Source organism: Ascaphus truei, chromosome 5 (genome assembly GCF_040206685.1).
Source record: "Ascaphus truei isolate aAscTru1 chromosome 5, aAscTru1.hap1, whole genome shotgun sequence".
Lineage (NCBI taxonomy): Eukaryota > Metazoa > Chordata > Amphibia > Anura > Ascaphidae > Ascaphus > Ascaphus truei.
In genome coordinates, this window is record NC_134487.1 from 163,179,781 (window position 1) to 163,190,119 (window position 10,339).

The window sequence follows — 10,339 nt, forward strand, 5'->3', positions numbered from 1 at the left end:
TCATCATGTAACGTTTGAAGGACCATTGGTTGTGGGATCTTAGGTAGGAATAAATGTCTGTTACGCCGGTGCTCGCCACAAACTGGGACCGGACCGCGGGGCTGAGGTGGGGTTATATAATCACCAACCTTTGTCCGCGCAGACTGATCCGGAGTGCGCAGTTCGTAGTCATACGTAGCAGGGTCAGGATTGGAGAAGACAGCATCGTCGTTATTCAAGCAGGAGTTCGGCAACAGGTAGTCAGGAGTTCCCCGCTTCAGCTTAGGAGCGTGAGCGCAGGAGTGGCCTCTGTGCAAGGAGCAGCCTCGGCCCATGACACCGACCTCAGCAGGGGGAGACAGCAGGCTGGCTGAAGTACACCGCGGGGCAGCGTCGGGGAAACCAACGCTTCAGCACAGAAGTCAGGAACGGGCCTCTGCATGGAACTAGCAGCAGGCCTCAGGAAACGAAGGGTAACCTCTTCTAGGGCAGAATGCAGCAGGTACCAGTGCTGGCTAAACAACGCTTCAGCACAGGAGTCAGGAACGGGCCTTTGCATGGAACTAGCAGCAGGCTTCAGGAACTTAGGAACTAGGGATGAGAACTAGAGAGGTTAGTACACAAGGATACAAGCCAGGGCGGCTTGTGTCAGAGACAGTAACGTCCAGAGAAGTATTTATGCTCGGCACTGATTCAGAGCCAAAGCCCAACATATAAAGGGCGGAGATCCAATCACAGGGGAAGGGTGTGTGAGCATTCCTCCAATGATGGAGCACAAGGCAGAAGCTGCAATGAGAGACAGCACATGTGCCATTGATTGCCAGAGGAAGCTTTTGCAACTGCAGAAGTCTGCAAGGCTATAATCAAAGCCGGGAGTGGATTCCTTACATTGTCATCTATCCAGGTGATTGTGGTACGGCACTACCCTATACAGTAGACAGTTATCGAGTTCGAACTTGTTCATTTCTTTCATCAACAAGACTACCATTTCTTTAGAGGCCCGTATAAGCAACGATGGATTATTTTGTTGGAGATCTTGACGGACTATCCCTGCTACTGGGTCGTGAATTTGATATTGTACCAGATCCTTCAAGGCGATAATTTTATCCGGAGTGATATCCATCCCGTCCAGGTGACGGTACGCTTCTGGGATAGCCTTTGATTGACACCCTAAAGAATCCACTATCCTCAATTCAGAGAAGGCAACTCGGTCTTGCACCACCGCTGCTATGGAGCACAATGCCCGTACTCCTGGTCCCGGAATTTCTTCCCAAACACCCTCATCAGGAGTAGGATTTAATCCTGGTCGTCGAGATAGGGCATCAGCGCCAATGTTCATAGGCCCAGGCTTGTACTTAAGGGTGAATTGATAATTTGAGAGCGCTGCTAACCAGCGGTGGCCAGTAGCATCCAACTTAGCAGAGGTGTTGATGTATGTCAAAGGGTTGTTATCAGTCCTAACTTCAAATGTGACCCCGTACAAGTAGTCATGCAGTTTGTCCACAATAGCCCATTTGAGGGCTAGAAACTCCAATTTGTGTACAGGATAGTTCTGTTCAATGGGCGTTAAACTCCGACTGACATAGGCCACTGGTCGAAGTCCAGTATCGTATTTCTGATGCAACACTGCTCCTAAACCGTTAAAACTGGCATCCACGTGTAGAATATACGGCCGCTCAGAGTCTGCATAGGCCAGCACAGGGGCCTGTGTTAAGTTTCTCTTTAACCCCAGAAACGTCTTTTCGCAAGCTGGAGTCCACTTACCCCGAAGGGTGCTTGAGCGGAAGCTGCTTTCCGGCCCGTGTCTTCAGGGTAGATTTTGAGAAGGTTGTTGAGTACCTTCGCCTTGCTGGAATAGCCTTCCACAAACCTTTGATAATAACCGCAAAATCCTAGGAAGGATCGCAATTTCATAACGTTAGCGGGTCGCGGCCAGTTCACCACTGCTTCTATATTTCCCGGATCAGTAGATATTCCTGCTGCAGAGACATTGTGACCCACATAGGTCACCGAGGTGCGGCAAAACCGACACTTATCCATCGACAGCTTGAGTCCTTCTGCGCTTAGTCGATCCAGCACTTTTATCAGCCGCTCTTCATGTTCCTCCAGCGTCTTCCCGAACACTATAATGTCATCCAGATACACAAAGCATTCTCTGGGGTTCATATCCCCAATCGTCTTTTCCATTAGACGCTGGAAAGTGGCTGGAGCACCGCATATACCTTGGGGCACACGCGTGAATTGATAAAACCCCAGGGGGCAGACGAAAGCTGTTTTCTCCTGATCTTCGGAGTTCATCGGCATTTGGTAATACCCAGACCTCAGATCAAACACACTGAAACACTTATTTCCCGACAGTGCGTTTAAGAGTTCTTCCATCCAAGGGAGGGTATACTGATCTGGTACAGTACGATTATTCAAGGTTCTATAGTCCACACATAGCCGTACTGACCCGTTCTTTTTCCGCACCACCACGATAGGCGATGCATATGGACTGCGAGATCCCATGACGATGCCGGCCGCCTCCATTTCTTTTAGTAGATTTCTCACAGCTTCCAGATCCCTATGAGCGATGCGACGGGACCTTTCTCGAAACTGAGTCGTATCATTTAACCGAATGGTATGTTGAGCGCTGCAGCTACAGCCCACGTCCATATCACTGGTGGAGAATACTGGTCGTCTTGCTTCCAATTTGGTCAGCAACCTCTCTCTCCATTCTTCCGTCAATTTAGAGTCCCCGAATTCAAACGCCAGTGGGGAAGCTGCTACAGATACAGCTGCTGCCTGTGTTCGAGTCTCCATCTTCTCCACAGGAGTGACAGGGTATATTCTCCCCAGCTGCTGTCCGTAGTCGATATGCATGGGGTAGAGAGAAATGTTCTGTACAAACACCTGCACTCTATTTGGTAGTTTAGACGGCCATTCCCTCACCTCAGCTAGCAGTTTGTATCCGTGCCGTTGGTCGTCTTCAGGAGTACTTTCCAGCGAGAATAGTCAATCTGTCTTGTGCCTTTCTGGATAGCATCAGGTAGCAGTCATCACTTTCCTTCCTCCTGGTGGGATCTCAGTTAACCCGTACTCAATATTGTAGAGGACTCCGTGCTCTTCTTGTGCCGCTATCCTACAACACTCCTCTCGCAATACAAGGTATTTGGCTAGCGCCGCTAGCGGTAGTTCACCCGCCTCCTGTAGGTACATACGAATCACTGCCTGTAATATGTCAGTATTGGTTCCCAAGATTATTGGAGCACTAGGGTGTTCTTGAGGCTCCGGGCATACCAACGCTTCCACCTCCATAGGGTGATGCTTGCCAGTATTCAGCTGTGGGATATCCAGATGAACTCGTACCACTCCATCAATAGGGTAGTCTTCATGGGTTAACCCTCGCAATCTAATTGCATCTGCAGACAGCAGGGGTAACCGGTGAAGATGTTGATCGTAGAACGGTCGGTATACTATTGTTACTTGGGAACCAGTATCTAGCAACGCGGAAGCGTAGATGCCTTCAAAACGACCTTCACAATGGCAGCGGGTCCTATGCGGCAGCCTGCCTTTTGCGGTACCGACGCTTCATTTAAACTTGATGGCGGGGTCTCTTCTGGTGTAGTGGTATCTTCAGATTTCAGGGTGGTACACAGCATAGATTTCGCGTTTTCCGCAGCAACCTTCATCTTCTGCGAACAGAACAGGGCGATGTGACCCTTCTTGCCGCAACGGAAACAGAGGACACCACTTCGATTAGACTGGGCCGTGGAGTAGAGGACATCCGCCCGGAGGGAGGATCCGCGGTATCAGCTTCATCATCATAATGGTCTTCTTTTTCCTGATGTGCCTCTTTGTTAGATTTCCCTTTAATCTCTCCTCTCTTGGCTTCCTTGGAGGAAGTCCCCATCTTTTTAGCAGGACTTGAATCACGACCTAGCAGAACAGTTTCATGTGCTTGTACTCTATCCATCAATTCTTCAAAGGACAATGCTTGCCCCGGAACGAGGCTACCACTGACTCTGACAGCTACCGGGTGTAGTGACAAGAGACCCCTCAGGAGCTGCGTGGTTCTCAGGCCATTGGCCTCTGACTTGCGCACTACTTTCTTCCTCACTAACGTCCAGAGATCAAGGTGAACTCGTCGAAGGAATGCGGATACCATTTCTCCTTCAGTCTGGACCAGGGCGTGGAATTTGGCCATCAAGGAGAAGCCGTCCACTGGTGTGCCGTAGGCCTTGGTGAGCGCACGCAGTATGGCTTGGGAATCCGCTTCAGGGTGATCATCCCGGTAGCTCTGTATCATGTGCGAGGCGGGCGGCCGCAGGCATTCCACGATCCGCTGTCGCTTTACGGCCTCTGCGCAGTTCCACTCTGGGAGTACCTGTTCTGTGTGATCCTTCCATTCTTCAAACTCGGATTCACCTAAGGGGGTAGGTTGAATTCCCGAAAATGCTTTAAGTTTGCGGTATTGCTGTGACTGTGCAGAGTGGATGAAGGCATCCGCCAGCTGGAGGACGGACACATTGGGTAGGGAACCCCCACTAGCCCCACTGTCCCTGGGTGCTGTGTGGTGTGTAGGGGATGGCGAGAGAGAGAAGCCATCCCACAGGGAGTGCTGAAGGGTAGTGTCTGGTGCAAACGTGATGTGGGGAAAAGGTGCCTGGATGGCGGTATTGGCTGGCCACGCTGAGGATAGGGGTCTCCCCATCCCTGGTGCACGGAGTGGGGTAGTCGGAAGCTGATGCCTGGGTAGCTCAGGGTAAACCAGCAGGCAACTTCCACCCATCATTTCGGTTAAGTGTACTACGTGGGGACACCAAAAAGTAAGGGAATGAACCCAAAACTCTGATGCTGCCAAATGAAGGGGTTAATTGAGGTAGAATCCACAATCCACTAAAAGAAATAGCAATTCACCATTGAAATATAGTTGTAAAATCATTTAAGGATAATATAATAGAACTCACCCTGGGTGGGGGGCCCGTTGTGCAGGACGAGGCAAGGTACAAGAGATGAAGTGTCCAAGAACACCGCACTCATGAACCACTGAAGCCGTCATGTTCTCCATATGGAGGACAGCTGATTACTAACCAGCACACGCCGTTTCCTGCCGAGAGGAGGAGCAACTTATGCGTCTCTGCATTCACTGCGCTCCGGCGCGACTACACGTGTGAGGGGGATGACGCCAGCACTTCAGAGCCTGGGAGTTCAATGGTGAAAGCCTGCGTGCCCAGCCCGAATAGATGCAAATAGGAAATAGGGTAGAGGCCGTCACAGCAATTGGAGTCCAGCCGAAGGATGAATAAAGTTAAAATCAGCTTTAATAATACATGCTGCACATCATAGAAGGGGAACTCTGACGCGTTTCGTCCCTGTCCGGGACTTTATCAAAGAGTAAAGAACCCTTATCACACAGACTCCTTAAATAGGTGGGAACTCAATATAATTGGTTGTTCTTAATCAGAGACCTGTTGAACATAATCAGACTAATGATCTAACAGTATTTGAGTGAAACCCATTCAGTGAGTCTGCGTGAGGCAAATAGCATAAAAAAATACAAGTACATGTAACACAAACATTATTAAAAACAAGTAGTACAATGTGATATAAGGCATGAAATAATATATAATATTTAGAAGAAAACACATATGGGGGCCTATGCAGAGAGCAGCGCTATTTCGAAATTCGCCATTTTTTGGAGAAAATCACGCAGAAAGCAGCAGAAAATGGCGAGTTCCGAAAAACGCGCCAATTTTTCTTTTCTATTTGTAAAACTCGCCTCGCGGCTGGCGAGAACCTCAATCTCGCCAGTTTTAAAAATATCCGTATGCAGAGAGGCGCGAACGGCATCTAGCGGCTGTTCGCGCCAATAAAATGGCGCGATTGTCTCCTTTTTGCCTCGCCCGAAAAAACTGGCAAGAAGCTGCCGCTCGCGGCCATTGCAAAGGGAAAAAAAAGGCGCGAATTTGTTTTTACACGTTTCTGAAGCGCGCATCTCGCCAATTTAAACTCGCCACACGCATCCATGTTAAACATAGCAGAATTCGCACTTTTCTGCATATGGAGAATAAAACTCTCCAAAAAAGCTACTTTTTAATAAATTCGCCAATTTTAAAATTCGCTGCTCTCTGCATAGGCCCCATATGGACGTGAAGTAGAAAAAGGTATATATAATATCATGTGGAACAATAATAACAATAATAAACAAACCAATCATTCTATGATAATAAAGGAAAATTATAATGAATAATAAATAATGAATAAATACCTTTGGTTAATGAAAAAATATATACTATCTATAGACAACACCTATACAGATCATGCAAAATGTTAATATATTGTAATATGATTTCATATGCAAAACATATATGATGGAAAAAGGAATATCGATATGCGGGGTAGATAATGTATTGACATACACTCTCTCTACTCTTCCAACCCCTGGTTCAAAGGAAATGTTTTAACTCCCAATCGGTGTTTATTCCGTGTGGGTGGAGAGTATTGAGAGTGTATATCCAATACATCTCTTGTTTATTTAGTGTGTTCTCTCTATTGCCACCCCTAGGGTGACAATGAATGTGTTCAATAGCAGAAAAGGTGAAATTTGCAATGCCTCCCTTAAGGCATCGTGTAAAGTGTCTTGCTACTGGATGGAGAAAATCACCTTTCCTAATAAGGCGTACGTGTTCTGCTATTATGATCTTAAGAGGTCTTGTTGTGCGACCCACATATCTTAATCCACACTTGCAATGAAGAACATATATGACATAACTAATATTACAGTTTAGAAAGGTCTTAATATTATATTTACTTGAGTTGTTATTAAACATAATGCAATTTGTTGGAGACGCATATTGACATATTGTACATTTGCCACATTTGAAAAATCCTTTTGGAATACCGCTGACATTTGGGAAACTGGACCTACTATCGTACATACTTGGTGACAGATGAAATGCCAATGTTTTGGCCTTACGGTAGGTGAACCTCGGCCCACCTTTAACAATTGGGTGAATGTCATTGTCCAGCAAAAGGGTATGCCAATGCTTGTGAATGATACTACAAATCTGTTGTGATTGTTGACTATATGTCGTAATAAAATAAGGACTTTTTCCTTCATCAGAATTCCAAACATTGGCCTTCCCCCTGTTGGGCAGTGAGCTTTTTCATTTACAAATAAGAGATTTTCTGTCAGTGACATTTGCCTTATCAAAGGCTGCTGAAATATCTTTGGCAGAATACCCCCTGGCAAGGAACCTTTTGGACATCTCTCCTGATCGAGATAGGAAGACCTCATTGTCAGAGCACAGTCTTTTTAATCTCATAAATTGAGCCCCAGGAATATTCCTAATTAATGACCGCGGATGACAGCTTTGTGCGCTTAGGAGTGTATTCCTGGAGTTCTCTTTCTGGTAGATATCTGATTGTCTATGCATATTGCTGTCAATGTATAGGACCAAGTCCAAATAGCGAATGTGATTGAGATTTTGTTCAAAGTAAGTTCAATTTATGAGATTAAGAAGACTAGTAGGTCCAGTTTCCCAAATGTCAGCGGTATTCCAAAAGGATTTTTCAAATGTGGCAAATGTACAATGTGTCAATATGCGTCTCCAACAAATTGCATTATGTTTAATAACAACTCAAGTAAATATAATATTAAGACCTTTCTAAACTGTAATATTAGTTATGTCATATATGTTCTTCATTGCAAGTGTGGATTAAGATATGTGGGTCGCACAACAAGACCTCTTAAGGTCAGAATAGCAGAACACGTACGCCTTATTAAGAAAGGTGATTTACTCCATCCAGTAGCAAGACAATTTACACGATGCCTTAAGGGAGACATTGCAAATTTCACCTTTTCTGCTATTGAACACATTCATTGTCACCCTAGGGGTGGCAATAGAGAGAACACACTAAATAAACAAGAGATGTATTGGATATACACTCTCAATACTCTCCACCCACACAGAATAAACACCGATTGGGAGTTAAAACATTTCCTTTGAACCAGGGGTTGGAAGAGTAGAGAGAGTGTATGTCAATACATTATCTACCCCGCATATCGATATTCCTTTTTCCATCATATATGTTTTGCATATGAAATTATATTACAATATATTAACATTTTGCATGATCTGTATAGGTGTTGTCTATAGATAGTATATATATTTTCATTAACCAAAGGTATTTATTCATTATTTATTATTCATTATAATTTTCCTTTATTATCATAGAATGATTGGTTTGTTTATTATTGTTATTATTGTTCCACATGATATTATATATACCTTTTTCTACTTCACGTCCATATGTGTTTTCTTCTAAATATTATATATTATTTCATGCCTTATATCACATTGTACTACTTGTTTTTAATAATGTTTGTGTTACATGTACTTGTATTTTTTTATGCTATTTGCCTCACGCAGACTCACTGAATGGGTTTCACTCAAATACTGTAAGATCGTTAGTCTGATTATGTTCAACAGGTCTCTGATTAAGAACAACCAATTATATTGATTTCCCACCTATTTAAGGAGTCTGTGTGATAAGGGTTCTTTACTCTTTGATAAAGTCCCGGACAGGGACGAAACGCGTCAGAGTTCCATTTCTGTGATGTGCAGCATGTATTATTAAAGCTGATTTTAACTTTATTCATCCTTCGGCTGGACTCCAATTGCTGTGACCGCTTCTACCCTATTTCCTACTACGTGGGGAGCAGTCTCGTGACATATTTCAGGTGTAGTTTCCAGCAGAAGCACTTTATACCCCTGGCAGTCTTTATCATATGTATGATCTACATACTTGGCGGTGGCCAGGCCTGGTGAATTCTTTATTTGGTCAGACACTGAGAATACAGAAGTAGGGCCGGGGACTCTGCTCACCGGCACCACGTGTCGCGGTGATACGTTGCACCGCAAGGCCCACTCGCGAACCTCTTGCCTCGAAGGTATAGACATAATTTAGCGATAATTTTGTAAATCTGCTTGGGCACCCCAGGTCTGAGAACTCAGCAGCGCCTCCAAATGTAACCCTCTTTCCTGCTTACTAGACAGGCTACTGATGCTGTATATACCTGCTGGCTCACCGAGATCTGAGCCTCCGCTAACTGGGAGCCTGGGGCAACAATAGTAAATGGCAGCACCTCCACTTGCCCAGGATCCCCTAGATGTGAGATTCCCCTGGACAAGAACAATAATAACAAACCACAAGTATATGTAACAGTTTACTATATATATATACGTTGGGCCTAATAACACATATGCATGAAATAACATTAGCGAACATACACACTTATATGGCAGTTATAAGCTTGAATGACACATACACATATAAGAATGATATAGCTGTATACCAGTAGTTCAGAGTGCACCCACTGTGCAAGTGTCCCTTCCCCACCACAGTGTGCACCCCACACCGTGTCCAATGTACTGGACCAGTCCCTTGGTCACTTAACCTTTAGTGTCCCCAAGAAACCCACCCCCCCAAGGCGGGATCAGCGACTGCAGGTACCAGTGTTGGTGCACTTTATAATAATACCTGCCGGGCGCTCCAGTACCCGGTCGCTGATACTTCGAAAAGGATCCACAGATCCAGCGTCGTTTCTCACGAGTAGTTCCTCACTGTCAGGGAGGTCTCTCACGAGGCTTGACTCCGCAATGCAGTCTGATCCCAAACTACAGATCACCTTGTAGCTCAGGAAGATGCTGTGTCCCTGACTGCTAGTATCAGTAAATGGTAAAGTCCCTATCTAGGGCTGTTCCCTGCAGTACCACAAGCTGGTGGTGACTCAGGGCCTGCGCTGCGGCCTAGGGGAATATTCTGGCCTATTCAGTGGGTCACTGACTCCCTGCACTACGCACCTCCTCTACCCTTGCCTCCCAGCACCAACTGACACCAACTGCCTGTTTTCTCCAGCGCGCGGAATGTTTCAGAATCAGAGAGCAGAGAGTTCTGACAACCCCATTGGCTGCTGTGACCACCTGGTATCCCAACTCCCTGAGGCTCATGGGACTTGTAGTCCTACACAGACCCTTCCCTGGTAATGGCCGCCGCTGGGGATGCTTCTATCTAAAATGGCCGCCTTTCCTGTATCACTGCGCATGCGCAACTCTATCTGTAGGTGCCGTCGCAACTATCGCGCTACTGCGCATGCGCGAATCGCGCATAACATGGCGGCGCCCTGAGCCAATACCTCCGGGAGTCCCCGGCGCCGCGGCCGCCCCGGCAGCTCCCACTAGCACCAGGGTAAGAAGGGGTGGTACCGGAGGACCTGGCTACATCCTGTACATGTTTTTCTTAATCTCTAGCTTCTGAGGATACTATTGAAACCTTCAGACTGCACTGATTTATGGGAAAAGCTACATTTTAACTT

The 10,339-nt window shown here is 46.0% G+C and overlaps 1 long non-coding RNA gene across 1 annotated transcript in view; it reads right to left on the minus strand.

The window, feature by feature from the left end:
* Window positions 1–9,975, minus strand: part of LOC142495553 (uncharacterized) — a 39,444-nt gene extending 29,469 nt beyond the window's left edge. The window contains exon 1 of the long non-coding RNA XR_012801759.1: window positions 9,505–9,975. This is a non-coding gene — a long non-coding RNA (uncharacterized LOC142495553). The remainder of the gene's footprint in view (window positions 1–9,504) is intronic.
* Between the last annotated feature and the right edge of the window lie 364 nt (window positions 9,976–10,339).